The sequence below is a fragment of the Somniosus microcephalus genome, chromosome 14, assembly GCF_052327205.1.
Source record: "Somniosus microcephalus isolate GS21.2 chromosome 14, FLI_Smic_1.0, whole genome shotgun sequence".
Lineage (NCBI taxonomy): Eukaryota > Metazoa > Chordata > Chondrichthyes > Squaliformes > Somniosidae > Somniosus > Somniosus microcephalus.
The window spans coordinates 92,538,695-92,560,980 of record NC_141000.1 but is presented as its reverse complement, the minus strand read 5'-3'; positions in this window follow the sequence as shown (position 1 = coordinate 92,560,980).

The following is a 22,286-nucleotide window of genomic DNA, read 5'->3' as shown; positions in this document are numbered from 1 at the left end:
ATAATTATCTGAAATTGTTGAACTCAATGTTGAGTCCGGCAGACTACCCACGCCCCCCGCCCCCCTGTCTCCGCACCTGCTTAATATCTGTTACATCTCCAGCTTTTTCCAGTTCTGATGAAGGGTCCCACACCTGAGTAGTGATCTGTACAGTTAGTTCTAGAGTAACCCTCATTCAGTAAACACCTGTTGTACTGTTTCTCCTGCAGTCTGTGTCTTATTATACACAGACACAACAGTCTTGAATTCAAGACCTCATCAAACCTCTTTCTTTTGCAGAAATGAGATGGTTGTTACATTGGAGAATGCAACGGCCATCTGTCATCTCTACCGCGAAGGTGCGAGACTCTCCGCATGCCCACCGATTGACGCCTGCAGGAAGAAACAAAGGTAAACTTTTTCTAACACTTTACACTTACCTCAGATACTCACCTCTCCACACGTGTACCCATCACTCACCTCCACAGCACACTTTTGGACCCCTCCAACCCCCGCAGACCCACTACTCGCCTCGGTGACCCTGGCAGGGTTTGGAGCCTTCGGGAAGCCCGCACTTGTGTGGGCAAAATGGTAATAAGCCTATAGAAACATAGAAGATAGGAGCAGGAGTAGGCCATTCGGCCCTTCGAGCCTGCTCCGCCATTCAATGAGATCATGGCTGATCATCCAAATTCAGTACCCTGTCCCTGCCTTCTCCCCATATCCCTTGATCCCTTTAGCCATAAGAAATATATCCAACTCTTTCTTGAATATATTTAATGAACTGGCCTCCACTGCCCTCTGTGGCAGAGAATTGCACAGGTTCACCACTCTCTGGGTGAAGAAATTCCTCCTCATTTCAGTCCTAAATATCCTACCCCTTATCCTTAGACTATGACCCCTGGTTCTGGACTCCCCGACCATCGGGAACATCCTTCCAGCATCTAGTCTGTCCAGGCCTGACAGAATTTTATAGGTTTCGATGAGATCCCCTCTCAATCTTCTAAACTCCAGTGAGTATAAGCCCAATCGACACAATCTCTCCTCATACGTCATTCCTGCCATCCCAGGTATCAGCCTGTGAATTTTCGCTGCACTCCTTCCATGGCAAGAACGTCCTTCCTCAGATAAGGCGACCAAAACTGCACACAATACTCAAGGTGCGGTCTCACCAAGGCCCTGTACAGCTGTAGCAAGACATCCTTGTTCCTGTACTCGAACCCTCTTGCTACGAAGGCCAACATACCATTTGCCTTCTTAACCGCCTGCTGCACCTGCATGCTTACCTTCAGCGACTGGTGCACAAGAACACCCAGGTCTCTTTGCACTTCCCCTTCTCCCAATCTATTGCCATTCAAATAATAATCTGCCTTCCTGTTTTTGCCACCAAAGTGGATAACCTCACATTTATCCACATTATAGTGCATTTGCCATGTTTCTGCCCAATCACCTAAAGTGTCCAAATCGTACTGGAGTTTCATGACATCCTCCTCACAGCATACCCTCCCACCCAGCTTTGTGTTGTCTGCACATTTGGAGATATTACATCCAATTCCCTCGTCCAGATCATTAATATATATTGTGAACAGCTGGGGTCCTAGGACCAATCCTTGCGGTACCCCACTAGTCACTGCCTGCCACTCAGAAAATAACCCGTTTATTCCAACTCTTTGCTTTCTGTCCGCCAACCAGTTCTCTATCCAAGTCAATACCTTGCCCCCAATCCCATGTGCCTTAATTTTGCACGCTAATCTCTTATGCGGGACCTTATCGAAAGCCTTCTGAAAGTCCAAATACACCACATCCACTGGTTCTCCCTTATCTATTTTACCAGTTGCATCCTCAAAAAATTCCAGTAGATTAGTCAAGCATGATTTACCTTTTGTAAATCCATGTTGACTTTGTCCAACCCTGTCACTGCTTTCCAAGTGCTCTGCTATTACATATTTTATAATGGAGTCTAGCATTTTCCCCACTACCGATGTCAGGCTTACCGGTCTATAATTCCCCGCTTTTTCTCTGCCACCTTTTTTGAATAGTGGGGTAACATTAGCTACCCTCCAATCCATGGGTACTGTTCCAGAGTCTATTGAGTTCTGGAAGATGACCAGCAATGCATCTACTATTTCTAGGGCCACTTCCTTAAGTACCCTGGGATGTAGATTATCAGGCCCTGGGGATTTATCGGCCTTCAGTCCCATCAATTTTACTTGTTAAGTGGCTGTAATCCCGTCCTGCCTCCAAGGAGATGGGACCCAGCACGGGGCGGCTACCCGCCTCCTGGCAAGATGGCACAGAGGCGGATTGGGCACCCGCCCTCCAAATTCTGCCATTTTCCCGGCAGTCCTGCCTCCATACCCGCCTCCCCAGGGCTGGCAAGATCGCACCCAAAGAGTCTGCAAAGGGGTATAGATAGACTAAGTGAGTGGGCAGTAAGGTGGCAGTTTGACTATAATGTGGAGAAATGTGAGGTTATTCACTTTGGTAGGAAGAATAGAAAAACAGAATATTTTTTAAATGGTGAGAAACTTTCAAATGTTGGTGTTCAGAGAGATTTGGGTGTCCTCGTGCAAGAAACGCAGAAAGCTAGCATGCAGGTACAGCAAGCAATAAGGAAAGCAAATGGCATGTTGGCCTTTATTGCAAGGGGGATGGAGTATAAGAGTAAGGAAGTTTTGCTACAACTGTACAGGGCCTTGGTGAGACCACACCTGGAGTACTGTGCACAGTTCTGGTCTCCTTACCTAAGGAAGGATATACTTGCCTTGGAGACGGTGCAACGAAGGTTCCCTAGATTAATTCCAGGGACGAGAGGGCTGTCCTCTGATGAGAGATTGTGTAGAATGGGCCTATACTCTCTGGAGTTTAGAAAAATGAGAGGTGATCGCACTGAAACATACAAGATTCTGAAGGGGATTGACAGGGTAGATGCTGAGAGGTTGTTTCCCCTGGCTGGAGTGTCTAGAACTAGGGGGCATAGTCTCAGGATAAGGGGTAGGCCATTTAAGACTGAGATGAGGAGCAATTTCTTCACTCAGTGGGTTGTGAATCTTTGGAATTCTCTGGCCCAGGGGGCTGTGAATGCTGAGTCTTTGAGTATATTCAAGGCTGAGATAGATCGAATTTTGGACTCTAGGGGAATCAAGGGATATGGAGATTGGGCAGGAAAGTGGAGTTGAGGTCGATGATCAGCCATGATCTTATTGAATGGCGGAGCAGGCTCGAGGGGCCTTATGGCCTACTCCTGCTCCTACTTCTTATGTTCTTAAATCAGCATTGAAAGATCTTCAGCTCTAATGGGAGCCATAACTTTGGCAGCATAAGGTAATTGATTCCCCTCAAGGATCAATTACCATACTTCTGGCAAGGTCTGGGGTCTTTCCTGGGGTCTCAGCAGGGCTCACACCAGCTCAGCCTTGAAAGGAGGTTAATGAGAAGGAACCTTAGGTACAAACAAATAACAGAACTGATGTCAGGAAGCACGTCTTTACACACAGACTGAGTAATATCTGGAGTGATCTTCCAGGGTAGTGGAGGCAAAAGCTCTAGTTAGATGGTGTGCTGCAGGGAATTGTAGGTTTCTATGGAAGAATGAGCTAAATAGGCCAAATGGCCGCCAGCATCTATCCCTCAATTAATATCACTAAAACAGATTATCTGGTCTTTTATCTTATTGCTGTTTGTGGGACCTTACTGTATGCAAATTGGCTGTCATATACCCCTACAGCAGTGCCTTCACTTCAAAGTACCTCATTTGCTGTGAAGCGCTTTGGGACATCCTGAGAATGTGAAAGGCGCTATATAAATGCAGGTTCTTTAATTTCATCTTCATCTGTACTTATCTTTGTGAAGTTCGTCTGCATTTTCTGCTCTTCCGCTCTTTAGTTTGCCACACATCATTTCCCAACTACGACAGCAGTCAGGTGATTTTCTGCCACCGCTCATTCTGGGTACAGACAAGCATCCAGTGGTGGCACTCTGTGATTCTCATTCCATGTCTGTGGGGAAGCACCTGGCTTGTACTCCCTTGATGGCATGCAGACGTGAACCAGTACACAATGGCACAATGTGTTGTACCACTCGCACTAAATACACACATTATTAGGCACTCTTTCTCTACTGGGTACACCTAGGTTCCCATAATTCTAATTGTGCCATTATCAGATTTAGTGCAAAGATAACCGAACAGTCCCCAAGTGCTCAATGCAGCCTAATAGTTATAATTAAAATGAAATAGCAAACACTAGTTGATTCTTTTCTTGGGATAAATGAAACTTTGCGCCCTCAAAACATTCTCACATGTATAACTTGGAACTTAAACCAGTCAGTGATTTTATTAGCCTCCAGAAGCAATCTACTCTTGCCTCATCACAAGGCAGCATGTTAAAGGGAATTCTGTAAATTATTCTTTAAGATAAAGTAACAGTCAGCCCCACCCCACCCTGCAAATGTGATTGTTTAAAGGTCAACATGTGCTTGCACAATCTCCCACTGTACTTCACTGCAACTGGGTTAACTCCCCAACCCTTCAGAAAGGTTGAAGCCACGTTAAAATTAAATTATAAAAATTAATTTAAAAATTAATATGGGATTCTTTAAGCTGGCAGTGAGCTCTCTGACCTACATCTGCACTTATTAATGATAGAATAACTGCCACTCTTTAATGAGTTTGGCTGCACTTGTAACTTGGTGCGAAAATAACACTTCAACCATATGTAAACAGAACTGCCTCTGGCTGACTCCTAGCCAGTGGCTGCAGGCTACCATTATGGAGACAAACTTTGGACACCTGAAGGGTTTCAGTTGCAAAACTTCTGATTTTGAAAAACAAAATCACAGGCTTTCTCAAGGGGAGTCAAGGGCTTGTAATTTCTGGGCCCTCCTCCAGTTTGGGTCTGTTCCATTTGATTATGTGCTATCCAGTCCTGCATGCAGAGAACTTATCTTGAGATATTGCAAGTTTAGGAAGCATATACAGTAACAGACATCTGCCCACCCTGCAATCCATCCTGTATATGACAATAAATAAACATGCATCATGCAGCTAGCTTGTCCTACAAGGCTTTGCTTTCTGAAGCTCTATAAAGTTTCAGTATGCTCTAAGCTGCTGGCGTGCATGGCATACATTCAAAGGGCTGTTTGTCCTTTGGCAGCATTACACAGGATATATTTGATTGAATGCTTTAGATGGGGCAGTAGTAAATGATTTACATGTTATGAACACCCTGTGCATGCATACATGTCGAACGCATAGAAGTATACTGCAAGGCGAATGAAGTGCCAGATGACAAGAAAGCGTTGGTATTGTTGAATTCAATGGGTGCAAAAACGTATGGCTTACTACGAATCCTAGTAACCCCAGAGAAGCCAGTAGAAAAGGATTTTGAAAACATAGGCCTAGAAATTCGGTATGGCCCCGCCAGGTCTTTTGCGCCCGAAATTTAGCGCTCGCCAGGATTCCCGTAGCGCCCGCCTAAAATTCAGTTGCGACGGGCCAAGACGGCGGCGGGCGCTATTGCAGGGTTTGGCCGCCTCACTAGGGGCGTTAAATGTCACTTTCAGGCGTTCAGCTCCCGCTGCGGCACCCGATGCGGTGCGGCAGGCTGGGGTACTGCAGGCCTCCTCCTTCTCTTAAGGAGGAGCTGCCTGCAGCCGTCAGATCACCAGTGGATTCCCCTGGCAAATGAGCCCGGCACCACGGAGAAGTGCCGGGCTCGCGGGACACAGACATCAGTGCCGCGGGGGGGTGGTGCAGGAGTCCGGGGAGGGAGGTGCAGGCAGGCGGCCGCCAGGAAAGCGGCCGGCCGCCGCTCCACCTTTATGCGCCGGCCTTTCGGAGCTGCAAGACCCCGTTTCACAAACGCTGTTTGCGGTTGCCATGGGCGAGGCGGCCGCAACTGAATTTGGCCATCGGGCCGGAATAGCATTGCAACCGGGGCGCTGCGCACACCGATGACGTCATCAGTGCCGGCGCAGCGCTACCGGCTAACGTCGATGTTAGGGTCCATCTGAATTTCGGGCGGTAAAAAACTTTAGGCGCAAACCACTTTATAGCCAATAAGTGGGCGCAAACGCAACTGAATTTCTAGGCCATAGTGTCAATCCTACAGGACCACTTAAACCTCACACCACGGCTGATAGCAGAAAGATTTACGTTTCACAAAAGGAACCAGCATAAAGATGAAAGTAATGCTGTGTATTTAACGGAACTGCGCAAGCTATCGAAACACTGCCAGTTTGGAACGGGACTAGCAGATACTTTAAGGGACAAGTTTGTGTGTGGGCTTCAAAGTGAAGGAACCCAGAAACGGCTTCTATCAGAAAAGGATCTTACGCTGGACAAGGCTTTCAGCATTGCAGTATCACATGAAGCAGCAGCACGGGGCGCTGCAGAGATACAACGGAGACCGCAAGAATATGACACAAATGAAATGTCATATGGAACAGTGAAGTGCTATCGCTGCGGCAGAACAACACATGACCATAATGATTGCTGGTTCAAGGACAAAGTGTGCAGACAGTGTGGAAAAGTAGGACACATAGCAAGAGTCTGCAGGTCGGGAAAGAAAACCAGCAGCAAGAAATCTCCACAGGAGAAGTATGTGGTAAACCACTTTTATCGTTCACTATCGTTACACTATGGTTATGACTGTTTATACCGTTACACTATGGTTATCACTGCGGTCATCTCCCTCCAAAACAGGTTTACCGTTTTGGGTACTGTTGGGGGAGATGACTTATCAGGGGAAGGCACCAGCAGCCAGGTTCAGGGCACCATGACTGGCTCTGCTGCACAGAAGGGCGGGAAAAAGAGGGATAGGGCTATAGTGATAGGGGATTCAATTGTAAGGGGGATAGATAGGAGTTTCTGTGGCCGAGACCGAGACTCCAAGATGGTATGTTGCCTCCCTGGTGCAAGGGTCAAGGATGTCTCGGAGCGGGTGCAGAGCATTCTGAAGGGGGAGGGGGATCAGCCAGTTGTCGTGGTACATGTAGGTACCAACGATGTAGGTAAAAAGAGGGAGGAGGTCCTACAAGCTGAATTTAGGGAGTTAGGAGCTAAATTGAAAAGTAGGACCTCAAAGGTAGTAATCTCTGGATTGCTACCAGTGCCACGAGCTAATAAGTTTAGAGAGAGTAAGATAGATAAGCTAAATACGTGGCTTGAGCAGTGGTGCAAGGGAGAGGGATTTAAATTCTTGAGGCATTGGAACCAGTTCTTGGGGAGGAGTGACCTGTACCAAGGGGACGGTCTACACCTGAACTGTGAGGGAGCCGATGTCCTCGGGGTAATATTTTCTAGGGCGGTTCGGGAGGATTTAAACTAATTTGGCAGGGGGATGGGAACCTAGGTAGTGGAAAAGAGGGAAGTCATATGAAGTTAGAAATAGATGGTAGAAAGGTGAGAAGCAATAAGCAAAGGAGAGAAACACAAAGGGCCAAACTAATTCATAATGAGAGTGTGAAAAAAGCAAGCCTGAAGGCTTTGTATCTTAATGCTAGAAGCATTAGGAACAAGGTGGATGAATTAGTTGTGGAAATAGAGGTAAACAAGTATGATTTGATTGGGATTACAGAAACGTGGCTGCAGGGTGGGCAAGGCTGGGAACTTAACATCCAGGGATATACAATATTTAGGAAGGATCGGCAAAAAGGTAGGGGAGGTGGGGTAGCATTGCTGGTAAAGGAGGGGATTAATGCAATGGAAAGGAAGGATATTAACTCGGATGAAACGGAATCTGTATGGGTAGAAATGAGAAATAGCAAGGGGAGGAAAACGTTAGTGGGTGTGATATATAGGCCTCCAAATAGTAATATGGAGGTGAGGGAAGGCATAAAAAGGGAAATTAGAGAAGCGTGCGATAAGAGCACAGCTGTCATCATGGGTGACTTTAATTTACATATTGATTGGACTACCCAAATTAGTAAAAATTCTGAGGAGGAGGAATTCCTGGAATGTTTTCGGGACGGTTATCTGGACCAATATGTCGAGGAGCCGACTCGAGATCAGGCCATTTTAGACTGGGTATTGTGCAATGAGAAGGGACTTATCAGCAATCTTCTTGTACGAGGCCCCTTGGGTCAGAGCGATCATAATATGATCGAGCTCTCAGTCGAGATGGAGAGTGAGGAAATTGAATCAGAGACTAAGGTCCAGAACTTAAATAAAGGGAATTACGAGGGTATGAGACGGGAATTGGGTAAGATTGATTGGGTGGTGTTTCTGGGGGGATTGACAGTGGATAGACAATGGCAAGCATTCAAAGATAGAATGGAAGAATTCCAGAACATGTTTATACCGGTTTGGCATAAAAATAAACCTAAAAAGGTGACTCAACTGTGGATAACGAGGGAAATTAGGGACAGCATAAAATCAAAAAAAAGGGCATATCAACTGGCAAAAAAAAGCACCAGACCGGAAGATTGGGGGCAGTACAGGATACAGCAAAAGAGGACAAAGGGATTAATCAGGAAGCGGAAAATAGAATACGAAAGTAAACTTGCAGCAAACATAAAGACAGACTGCAAAAGCTTTTATTGGTATATCAGGAGGAAAAGACTGGTAAAATCCCAAGTCGGTCCCTTGCAGTCCGATTCGGGAGAATATATAATGGAGAATAAGGAAATGGCAGACCAATTAAACTCATACTTTGGTTCTGTATTCACAAAGGAGGACACAAATAACCTCCCAGGAATATCGACAAACATAGGGACTAATGAGAGGGAGGAGCTGACAGAAATTAGTATCTCTAGGGATATGGTTTTGGGTAAGTTGAGGGGACTGAAGGCCGACAAATCCCCGGGGCCTGATAAACTACATCCTAGGGTACTTAAGGAGGTGGCCCTGGAGATAGCAGATGCTCTAAGGATCATCTTCCGGAACTCCATTGACTCGGGAACAGTACCCGTGGATTGGAGGGTAGCTAATGTTACCCCAATATTTAAAAAGGGGGGTAGAGAGAAAGCAGGGAATTATAGACCAGTAAGCCTTACATCGGTTGTGGGCAAAATGCTAGAGTCCATTATTAAGGATAAAATAGCGGAGCACTTGACAAATGGGGAAAGGATCGGACAGAGTCAACATGGATTTACAAAGGGTAAATCGTGTTTGACTAATCTGCTGGAATTTTTTGAGGAAGTAACTGGTAAAATAGATGGGGGAGAGCCAGTGGATGTGGTGTACCTTGACTTCCAGAAAGCCTTCGATAAGGTTCCACACAAAAGATTATCATGCAAAATTAAGGCTCATGGGATTGGGGGCAAAGTATTAACGTGGATAGAGAACTGGCTGGCGGATAGAAAACAGAGAGTTGGAATAAACGGCTCGTTTTCGGAGTGGCAGGCAGTGACCAGCGGGGTGCCGCAAGGATCTGTCCTGGGACCCCAGCTGTTCACAATATATATAAATGATCTGGATCAGGGAATTGGATGCAATATTTCCAAATTCGCTGACGACACTAAACTAGGAGGAGGGGTGGGCTCTGATGAGGATGTCAGGAGGCTACAGTGCGATTTGGACAGGTTGGGGGAATGGGCGGATACGTGGCAGATGCACTATAATGTGGATAAATGCGAGGTTATCCACTTTGGGGGTAAAAACAGGAGGGTGGATTATTATCTAAATGGCAATAGATTGGGAGATGGGGAAGTGCAGAGGGACCTGGGTGTTCTTGTGCACCAGTCACTGAAGGAGAGCATGCAGGTGCAACAGGCGATTAAGAAGGCAAATGGTATGTTGGCCTTCATATCAAGGGGGTTCGAGTATAGGAATAGGGATACCTTACTACAGCTGTACAAGGTGCTGGTGAGACCGCATCTGGAGTATTGTGTACAGTTTTGGTCGCCCCATCTGCGGAAGGATGTTCTTGCCATGGAAAGAGTGCAGCGGCGATTCACCAGGCTGATACCTGGAATGGCGGGAATGACCTACGAGGAGAGATTGAATAGTTTGGGCTTGTACTCACTGGAGTTTAGAAGATTGAGAGGGGATCTCATCGAAACATATAAAATTATGGCAGGCCTGGACAGGCTGAATTCAGAGAGAATGTTTCCAATGGCAGGGGAGCACAGAACCAGGGGCCACAGTCTAAAAATAGCGGGCAAATCATTTAAAACAGAGATGAGGAAGAATTTCTTCACTCAAAGAGTGGTGAGCCTGTGGAATTCCCTGCCACAGAGGGCTGTGAAGGCTAATTCAATAAATATTTTCAAGAGAGAATTGGATATATTTCTGAAGGCTAAGGGGATTAAGGGTTACGGAGAAAAGGCGGGGACGGGGTACTGAACTGGTAAGATCAACTATGATCTCAGACGAAGATCAGCCATGATCTCATTGAATGGCGGAGCAGGCTCGAAGGGCCGAATGGCCTACTCCTGTTCCTATCTCTATGTTTCTATGTTTCTATGTTACTCTGTTGTATCACTACACAAGGTCGCCTCTTGTCACGCTGTTATACCTGGGCTGACCACTGCTGACTCCGCCCCATGGCTCCGCCTGCTTGCCCAGATATAAAGGTGGTCGACTGGCTGGTATTCCTCCTTGTTGGATCCGATCACCCACGAGGGTGGGCTCTGTTATTTAGCCAATAAAAACCTATAGTTACTTTCTTAACTCGTCGCTTTTCATTGAATGAATTGATAGGTATATCAATTTTATTGGCTAAATTTTGAAATGAGTGGATCGGTGCAGCCAAACGACCAGCCAAACGGCCAGCTACAACAGCCACAGCAGCCTGCCTGGCTGCGAGCCCTCCGACCGCCGTACCTGGATCTAAACCCACAGGCAGCGAACTCAGCCCTCGACTTCGAACACTGACTGAGCTGTTTCGAATCCTACCTGGGAGAATCCGGCGTGCCTCTGGGATCCAAACTAAGAGTTCTGACCGCCCAGGTGAGCCCTAAAGTATTTGCATTCATCCGGGACCTTGCTACATACGAGGACACCCTCAAACTGCTGAAAGAGCAGTACCGGAGCCCTGTAAATTCTATGTATGCCAGACATCTCCTAAGATCTCGCTCGCAACAGCCAGGAGAGTCTGTAGATGAATTTTTACGGGCGCTACAAACACTCGGCAGGGACTGTGACTTTAAAGCTGTAACGGCTGCAGAAAATACTGAAGGGAATATCCGCGATGCCTTCGTGAAAGGCCTTCGGTCCGACTACTCACGGCAAAGACTGCTCGAATCAAAGGACCTCGACCTGAACACAACTGCAGCCCTCGCTCGCTCTCTGGAAGTGGCCCATCGGGACCTCGAGGCGTACTCCAGGTACTGTGCTGCGCGACCCTGGGACTCGGGCCCGACCCCAGCCGCAATAACCCTCGCACCGCCGCCTCTGGGACCTACCTCAGCGTCGGCATCCCGGAACCGATCGGGACCGCCACCCCCGGTACCGGCTGCGACATCGGAGCCCCGCGATCGGGCCGCCGGCTGCTTCTTCTGTGGCCAGGCGAAACACCCGAGGGCGCGCTGCCCTGCAAGAAACGCGGCCTGCTCCGACTGCCACAAGAAAGGCCACTTCACGAAAGCCTGCAGGGGGAAAGCCACAGACGACAGCAGTGCCTCATGCGAGTTGTGGGGGCGGCCATCTTTCATCAAGGCCACAGATGCCAGTATCCCCTCGTGTGATTCGTGGGGGCAGCCATCTTTGATCAAGGCCACCGACACCGGCAGTGCCTCATGTGAGTTGTGGGGGCGGCCATCTTCTCTGCCATTTTATTCAACGTCGTGGGCACCGCCATTTTGTTCACCACAATCGACCGCCACCTTGTCTCCAGACCCGACCACCGCCTCACCCGCAGACTACAGCAGCTCGCTCAGCCATACACTAGCCTCCGTCACACTTGACCAAGCTCGCCCGCATCACCTGTCCAAGTCCATGATGGACATCAAAGTAAACGGCCACGCCACGACCTGCCTGTTCGACAGCGGAAGCACGGAGAGTTTCATCCATCCAGACACGGTGAGCCACTACTCCCTCACTGTCCGGCCAATGCGCAACCGGATCTCGATGGCGTCGAGGTCCCATTCTACAGACATCAGCGGCTATTGTGTTGTGACCCTGTTGGTTAGGGGCACGGAGTATAAAAATTTTAAACTTCTCGTCCTGCCCCAACTCTGCGCTGCCGTCCTACTAGGGCTGGACTTCCAATCCCACCTTCAAAGTGTCACTTTGGCATACGGTGGACCCCTCCCCCCACTCACAGTCGACAACCAGCAGCCTTTAAACCGCCCACCGCGTACCACCTGCAGCCTATCCACCCTCAAGGTCCCACCCCCCTCCCTGTTCGCCAACCTCACCCGCGACTGTAAACCCGTCGCTACCAAGAGCAGGCGGTACAGCGCCGGGGACAGAGCTTTTATTAGCTCTGAGGTGCAGCGTCTCCTGAAGGAGGGCATCATCGAGAGGAGCAACAGCCCCTGGCGTGCCCAGGTCATAGTCGTTAAGACCGGCGATAAAAACCGCCTAGTCATCGACTACAGCCAAACCATAAACCGGTACACCCAGCTGGACGCATACCCCCTTCCCCGCATATCTGATATGGTCAATCAGATTGCACAGTACCGAGTATTCTCTACCATCGACCTTAAGTCGGCCTACCACCAACTCCCTATCCACCCTGAGGACCGCCAGTATGCCGCCTTCGAGGCGAATGGCCGCCTCTACCACTTCCTTAGGGTCCCCTTCGGCGTCACCAACGGGGTTTCGGTCTTCCAAAGGGAGATGGACCGGATGGTTGACCAGAACGGGCTGCACGCCACATTCCCCTATCTAGATAACGTCACCATCTGTGGCCGCGACCAGCAGGACCATGATGTTAATCTGGAGAGATTCCTCCGTACGGCCCAACGGCTGAACCTCACCTACAATAAGGAGAAATGTGTGTTTAACACCTCGCGCCTTGCCATCCTCGGCTGCGTAGTAGAGAACGGAGTCATCGGCCCCGACCCCGAAAGAATGCGCCCCCTCATGGAGCTTCCCCTCCCCCACTGTCCAAAGGCGCTGAAGAGAACCCTGGGGCTCTTCGCCTACTATGCCCAATGGGTGCCCAATTATGCGGACAAAGCCAGACCCCTCATGAAGTCCACCTCCTTCCCCCTGACGGCAGAAGCATGCGCAGCCTTCTCCCTCATTAAGGGAGACATTGCGAAGGCCACAATGCACGCGGTGGATGAGTCTATCCCTTTCCAAGTGGAGAGCGATGCATCCGACTTCGCCCTAGCCGCAACCCTTAACCAGGAGGGGAGACCGGTGGCCTTCTTCTCAAGGACCCTCCAGGGCCCTGAGATCCGACACTCTTCGGTCGAGAAGGAGGCCCAGGCGATCGTGGAGGCTGTACGACGCTGGAGGCATTACCTGGCAGGCAAACGATTTACCCTCCTCACCGACCAGCGTTCGGTCGCTTTTATGTTTAATAACAAGCTGAGGGGCAAAATCAAGAACGACAAGATCTTGAGGTGGAGAACCGAGCTCTCCACCTATGATTATGATATCTTGTACCGGCCTGGTAAACTGAACGAACCCCCAGATGCTCTATCACGAAGTACATGCGCCAACGCGCAAATTGATAGACTGCAGACCCTCCACAACGACCTCTGCCACCCCGGGGTCACCAGACTTTACCACTTCATTAAGGCCCGCAACCTGCCCTACTCCATCGAGGAGGTCAGGACCATGACCAGGAACTGCCAAACCTGTGCCGAATGCAAACCGCATTTCTTTAGGCCGGACAGAGCAAGCCTGATCAAGGCAACCCGCCCCTTCGAGCGCTTGAGCATCGATTTTAAGGGGCCCCTCCCGTTCTCTGACCGTAATGTGTACTTCCTCAACATTATTGATGAGTACTCCCGTTTCCCCTTTGCCTTCCCCTGCCCAGACATGACCAGTACCACGGTCATCAAATGCCTGAACGACCTCTTCGCCTTGTTCGGGTTCCCGAACTATATACATAGCGACCGGGGCTCATCCTTCATGAGCGAGGAACTTCGCCAGTTCTTACTAGCGAGAGGTACTGCTGCAAGCAGGACCACCAGCTACAACCCCCAAGGGAACGGCCAGGTGGAAAGAGAGAACGCGACTGTCTGGAAGGCCGTTCTCTTAGCCTTAAAGTCTAAGGGCCTCCCAACCTCTCGCTGGCAGGAAGTCCTCCCGGCAGCGCTGCATTCCATCCAGTCACTGCTTTGCACTGCCATTAACGCCACCCCCCATGAACGAATGTTTGTTTTCCCCAGGAAGTCGACTACGGGAACCACGCTACCAACTTGGCTGACTTCTCCGGGGCCCGTCTTGCTGCGAAAGCACGTGAGGGCCCATAAAATGGGCTCCCTGGTCGAGAGGGTGGACCTCCTGCACGCCAACCCCCAGTACGCCTATGTGGCATACCCAGACGGGCGGGAGGACACAGTCTCCTTACGAGACCTCGCACCCTCGGGCATCCCTGAGACACCACCGTTACCCCCCACCACCCCCCCAAATCCAGCCCAGGTAAATGGCATGCCGGAACCCCATGAGCCTTCGCCGACCACGCAGACACCAGCATTAACATCGGATACTGCATCACCGCCGCCGCTGCTGCGACGATCAGAAAGGCTTACGAGGCCTCCGGACAGACTGACATACCCGAACTGGTAGTACACTTCACCCCGCCGGACTCAAATTTAAACAAGGGGTGAATGTGGTAAACCACTTTTATCGTTCACTATCGTTACACTGTGGTTATCACTGTTTATACCGTTACACTATGGTTATCACTGTTTACACTGTTGTATCACTACACAAGGTCGCCTCTTGTCACGCTGTTATACCTGGGCTGACCACTGCTGACTCCGCCCCATGGCTCCGCCTGCTTGCCCAGGTATAAAGGTGGTCGACTGGCTGGTATTCCTCCATGTTGGATCCGATCACCCACGAGGGTGGGCTCTGTTATTTAGCCAATAAAAACCTATAGTTACTTTCTTAACTCGTCGCTTTTCATTGAATGAATTGATAGGTATATCAAAGTACAAGAAGGTACATAAGGTGACGGAGAGTAGTTCAGACGAATAGAAGAGTGATACAGACTCCGGAAGCAAGAAGCTGGGTTGTCTGAAACTACATAATGTGATCAAAACGGAGGATCACCAAACTATCTGGGTCACGCTCAAGATAGACGGAGTCCAAGTGAAAATGGAATTGGACACAGGATCAGCCCTAACAGTTATAAACCGAAGGGACTACAAGCGGCTATTCTCACATATACCCTTGAGAGATACAAAGATTGTCTTGAAGATGTACACGGGGCAAAAAGTCTACCCCAAAGGAAAAATAAGGGTGACCGTTATATATAACGGTAAGGAAACACCAAAACTAGACCTGTATGTATTGCAAGATGGAGGACCACCATTACTGGGATGTGAATGGATCCGGAAAATACAACTGGATTGGCATTCCATACAGGCACTGACTGTGGCTGACAAAAAGGATGACGACGTCACACCTGGGCGACTGTCAAAGATCCTAACTGACGCGAAAGAAGTGTTCCAGCAAGGACTCGGAACACTAAAAGGCATGACAGCGACGATTAAAATTGAAGAAAACGCAAGCCCAAAATTTTTTAAGGCCAGACCGGTACCTTATGCGATCCGCCCAGCCGTCGAAGCAGAGCTGGAGAGTCTGGAACGTTCAGGTGTACTGTCCAAGGTAGACTGGAGCGAGTGGGCTACACCCATTGTCCCTGTGATGAAAAAGTCGTTGAGCAGCACGCCTGGGGAACCAAGTAAGGTTCACATCTGTGGGGACTTTAAGGTAACAGTGAACCCGGTCCTTCACACCGTACAATATCCACTTCCGCGGATTGAAGATATTTTCGCCTCGCTATCTGGAGGGAAACGCTTCACTAAGATTTATCTGGCCCAGGCGTATCTGCAAATGGAGGTAGAAGAAGCAGCAAAAAAATACCTCACAATCAACACCCATAAAGGTCTCTACCAATACAACCGGCTGGTATTCGGGGTAGCATCAGCTCCGGCTATTTGGCAGAGGGCAATGGAACAAGTCCTGCAAGGGATCCCAGGGACCCAGTTTTATTTGGACGACATCCTGGTCACGGGCGAAAATGACAGTGATCACCTTGCTAACCTGGAGCAGGTGCTCACTAGATTGCAGGAATATGGGCTCCGAGCTAACCGCCCCAAATGCGAGTTTTTTAGAAAACTGATCTCGTATTGTGGCCACATTATCGATAAAGAGGGGTTACATAAGTCCCCAGAGAAGATTGAGGCAGTAGTCAAGGCTCCAGCACCGGAAAATGTGTCACAACTGAGGTCGTTCCTTGGGCTTGTAAACTACTTCCATAAGTTCTTGCCAAATTTGTCGACAATACTACACCCACTGAACACCCTACTGCAAACTGGGGTGCCATGGAAGTGGAGTGATGAATGTAGACAAGCTTTCCAGAAGAGCAAAACGCTAATCACATCGAAAGAGGTACTGGCCCATTACAACCCGGCATTACCAATTTGGTTGGCATGTGATGCGTCACCCTATGGCATTGGAGTGGTGCTGTCGCAAAAATTCTCAGACGGCTCAGAGAGGCCAATAGCCTTTGCGTCACGATCACTAACCTCAGCCGAGCGTAACTACGCCCAGATTGACAGGGAGGCCCTCAGCCTAGTGTGGGGAGTGAAAAAGTTCAATCACTATCTGCACGGGCAGAAGTTCACCTTGCTGGCTGACCACCAATCACTTGTCTCCATCTTTAATCCAAAGAAGGGCGTTCTGGTGATGACTGCGCAACGGCTACAAAGATGGTCCCTTTTTCTAGGGGCGAACCAATATGAAATCGAGTATAAGGGCACGAAACAGCATGGAAACGCTGATGGGCTATCACGACTGCCACTGCCTACTGCGGACGAAGCACCAGCAGTGGATCCTGTCGAAATATTTCATTCAACTATAATTGAATGCTTGCCAGTAACTAACGCTGGTATAGAGAAGGAGACCCGAAATGACCCGACACTGTCTCGGGTATATGATTTGACGGTGAAGGGATGGCCAGCACATGGCGACTCACTGTTGCCAGCATTCTCATCCAGAAGAGAACAGCTGTCAGTATGCCAGGGGACCTTGATGTGTGGATCCCAAGTGGTAATTCCACCCAAGTTAAGGGAGAGAGTGCTCAATGAGCTTCACGAAGGTCATCTGGGAGGGGTGAAAATTAAAAGCCTTGCTAGGGCTTATGTGTGGTGGCCGGGGATCGATCAGCAAATCGAGGACCTGACAAAGAGCTGCTCAGGATGCCAAAAGGTCCAAAATGCACCACCACATGCCCCTCTACACCCATGGGAGTGGCCCTCATCTCCATGGCAATGGGTGCATATTGATTTTGCTGGTCCATTCATGGACTCAATGTTTTTAATAGCCGTGGATGCACACTCGAAATGGCCTGAGGTGATCAAAATGTCCTCCACCACCACGGAGAAAACTATTGCAGTCCTACGGACCATTTTTGCCAGGAACGGCTTGCCAGAGCAGATTTGCTCTTATAACGGACCACAGTTTGTGTCCGAAGAGTTTCGAAGATTTATGAAAAGGAATGGGGTAAGGCACTATACATCCGCCCCGTATCATCCAGCCTCAAATGGATTGGCTGAGAGGTTCGTACAAACCTTTAAGAAGGCAATAAAGGCTATGTCCAATGACAACATTCTGCTGCAGCACAAGGTGGACAATTTCCTGTTCGCCTACTGGAATGCGACACATGCAGTCACCAACCAGGCCCCAGCCATGATGTTCTTTAACCGAAGGTTAAGATCGCGCCTGGATTTGCTCAGACCAAACGTACGAAGAGATGTTGAGAGTAAGCAATTCCAGCACATCCATGAGGAGCCAACAAGGAGCTTCAATGTAGGGCAACCAGTCTTGGCCCGCGACTACCGAACAGAAAAATGGCAGCCAGGAATGATATGCACATGGCAGGGCCCACTAATGTACACAGTGGACGTTGGGGAGAGCATCGTGAGACGCCATGCTGACCAGATCCTAGAGTCACAGGAACAAGTCAACCCATGCCTCGCCCATACGTACCTGGTGATGAACCCGACGTACAGATAGCATCTACCCCAGAAACAGTAGCATCGGAAGCTGATGAACCAACCGACGACAGGGGGCCAGAATCGCCTCCGCACCAAGAGCAAGACACTCGGGAAAGGCACTATCCAGAAAGGATCAGGAAGCCTCCCCAAAGACTGAATTTATAAATAGACTATTTTCAGCTAATGTTACATGTTAAAAGTGTTAATTGTAATTAGTTGATATTTAATTGTTAAATGAGTGTCATGGTACTGTTAATCTAAAAGGGGAGGAATTGTAATGTATGTACCTTTTAGGGGAGAACTACTTTTTACAGCTCCTGTATACTGTAGTACCGGCAGTGACCACACCTGTATATAAACCCTGAGTAGTGATCTGTACAGTCAGTTGCAGTTTGAACCCTCATTCAGTAAACACCTGTTGATCGTTCCCTGCAGTCTTTTGTCTGATTATTGAAGGACACAACATTAAGATACATGGATCTAACAAGGAGGGCAGGGGATATTGTATATGGAATACAATAATATGTTTTTGAAATCGATTAAACTTCTCCCTAGGTTTTATAAGGGGGTTGTAGAGACTTGGGCCCAATTTTTAAAAAGTGTGCAGTTTATGCCCAAGGGGGCTGAGGAATTTTTAAAATAGCCCTTTATTTTGAACAGGTGGGTCAACATCAAAGGAGAGGTTTTATTTAATCAAGCTTTTATAAAAGCTGGTATTATATGTGTGAAAGATGTATTATACGAGGTAATTCCAGGTTGGTTGCCGGAAGCGATAGTGAGGGACATGGTGTGGGAGGAGGATCAGGAAGGTAGGGGAAAAAACAATAGTGATCATGTATGAGAAGATTGTGAGGGCAATGACACAGGATTGGATGGAAGAAATAAATGCAGAAATCTCCAAAGGAAGTAAAATGCATCCCGCTTTTCCAAGCTTTCTTCTGGAGAAAGGGGGAGAGTTGATCCAATTTGACAACTGTAATACTCGAGATTTCTATGAGGCATTTGGAGAATGGAGATTCAAGACACCTGCTGGTCAGGAGTTTTGGCAGAGTATATACCCACAGCTGGACTTCAACAGGATTTGGAAGGGAGTGTGGGCGAATTTTAAATGTCCAGAGTGGATTGAACTGGATTTCAAATTGGCTCATAACTGGATTTTTAGCATGACGGTCTTAGAACATAAGAAGTAGGAGCAGGAGTAGGCCATACGGCCTCTCGGGCCTGCTCCACCATTCAATAGGATCATGGCTGATCTGAACTTAGACTCACGTCTATTATGTTCATTAATAAATAGACATTTTTATTATGAACACAGCTAGCTTCTAAGCTACTCACTTTATTTAGTATATGAGGACTTTAGTACATGAGGACTTCTACAGCATCATTCTAGAAGTTTCCATCTTGACTACTGCCTTCTGGGTAGCCTAGTGCATCATGGGTAGTGTAGTCTTATATACATACAGCTATATACAGCTCTACGGCTCCACCTAGTGTCCACTATAGAATGACATATTATTGATCATTACATCCCCCTTTCTTTGAGGTTAAACAAAATCAAGATCAATCAACTTTCAAGAAAAACAATAAAGATGATTTCAGTAACACTTTTGTTAGTGCTCTATAAACATAAACATTTTCACAACAGTCAACACATTTTCAAAGCTTTACATTATACTCAAAGATTCAGTCTATCAGGCTTTTTTACTTCACGTGTGGATCTTCTCAACACGGATAAGTCTGATGTGTCTTCATGAGATTGTTCTGGTGATGATTGACAAGATGCAGTTGCGGCATTGTCATCGATCTGCTCTTGTATAGTCTCTTGTGTTTTCAGGAGGGAACGGCGGTTCCTCCTGAGAATCTGTCCTTCCTCAGTTCTAACAGTGTATGACCTTGGTCTTACTTCCTCAAGAACTGTAGCTTTCCTGTTCCATGCATCTGGATCCTCAATCCTGACAACATCATCCCTTGTCAATGGTTTTAGAGGTTTGGATGACTTGTCATAGTATGATTTCTGTTTCAGCTTTTACAGTTGAAGTCTCTGTCTCAGTTCCTTACTTTGCTTTTCTTTTGCACAGCAGGGTAGCGTGGTGTGCAACTTGCGACCCATTAGTAGTTCAGCAGGTGAAGAACCACAGTCTAACGGTGAGGCTCGGTAGCTCAGCAGGGCGAGATAAGGATCAGACTTGCTTTCTGTCGCTTTCTTCAGTAGCTGCTTGAGAACTTGAACACCTTTCTCTGCCTTACCATTTGACTGAGCATACAGAGGACTGGATGTGATGTGCTGAAAGTCATACTGTGCTGCAAACTGTTGCCACTCCTTACAGTTGAAGCACGGACCATTGTCGCTAATGGCAATCCTGGGAATTCCATGTCTGGCGAAGATGGATTTCACATGCATTATGACACTGCTTGCTGTGATGCTTGAGAGCAGCACCATCTCAGGATAGTTAGAATAGTAGTCAATCACTATTAGATATTCTTTACCATTTAAATGAAAAAGGTCCATACCAACCTTTTGCCACGGTGCTGTTGGTATGTCAGCTACTATCATTGGTTCCTTTGTTTGTTTATTTTGGTGTTTCTGACATGTCTCACATTTGCCTATCATGTTCTCAATGTCCTTATTTATGCCAGGCCAATAAACAGTGGCCTAGAAATTCAGTTGCCTTAGCGCCGCTTTTGAGGCGCTAGAGGGACTAGCGCCAGAGTTATGGCCAGTTTAAAAATTCCCTGGGGCCCTAAATCGGCGTTGCACCAGTAGCGCTGCGCCGGCACCAATGACGTCATCGGTGTGCGCAGCGTCCCGGTTGCCATGCCGACGGGCCCTAGCGCCGAAATTCAGTTGCGGCCGCCTCGCCCGTGGCAGCCGCAACTAAGACTCTGGCAACAGAGTCTTGCATGAGTTTGCGCCGGCGCATTAAAGGCCCCGCGGCGGCCGGCCGCTTTCCCGCCGGCCGCCTGCCCGCAGCTCCCTCCCCGGACTTCTCCCCCCCACCCCCCGGAACAGATGCAAGCCCGGCACTTGTCCGAGGTGCCGGGCTCATTTTTAGACAGATTTGCGCGGGCCGCGGCCGGGTGCAGGCAGCTCCTCCTTAACGGAAGGAGGAGGCCTGCACTTCCCGAGCCTGCCGCACCGCATCGGGTGCCGCAGCGCCGGAATTGCGGCGCGAAACGGCAGTTAGCGCCGATTTACCGCCGCAAAGACCCTTCAGTAGCGCCGGCAGCCGTTTGGGCGCGGCCCTGCTGAATTTTTGGTGCGCGCAGGGGGACTTAGCGCCGGCACTAACTTCCGGCGCTAAAGCCCTGGCTAAGCCAAAACCCAATTTCTAGGCCAGTGTCTCCTGCTCTCCTTTTGCATTTTTCAATTCCGAGGTGTCCCTCATGAATCCTTTTGAGCATGTCTTGACGTAGAGCCTGTGGAATGACTATTCTGTTCTGTTTTAGTAATAGTCCACTTGCGACACTCAATTCTGACCTTATGTGAAAATATTTTGGACAGGAACCTTTTGGCCAACCATGATGAATGTTCTCTATTACTGTTTGTAACACTGTATCTTTTACTGTTTCTTCTGCTATTTGCTTTGATTTTGTGTCTGACACGGGCAGCACAGCAGTGACCATACTCACATGAACATCCACGTCTTCTTCAGTAGAGCTCACATGACTCATTGTGGGTGCTCGGGATAGTGCATCTGCTAACACTATGTATTTGCTTGGTGTGTAGATCAGTTCAAAGTCATATCTTTGCAGCTTCACCATGAGTCATTGAATCCTTGGAGACATCTCATTCAGATTTTTTTTTATGATGGCAACCAGTGGGCTGTGGTCTGTCTCAGCTGTGAAGGTGGGAAGTCCATATATGTAGCCATGAAACTTTTCTAGTCCAACTACCAAGCCTAGACATTCCTTTTCAATCTGGGCGTATCGACACTCAGTATCAGTCATAGACCTGGTAATTATTTACTACAGAATCCACTGAGTCATCTGGTCTGTTTATGGCACAGTTTATACGGTAGACTCTCTTGACCAGTTCTAAGTCTTCACAAGCTTTGTCACCCAGTAGTGAATCAAGTCCTTCAACCACAACAGAAAACATGAGATGATACACTTTGTCTTTGACTGTCACTTTAAGTCTGCATACACCTAAGCTATCTATTTTCTGTCCATTATAGCTCTTCAATAGTACTGACTTTTTCAGTATTTTGGGCTTTTCTTTCATGTTTTTAATGTCA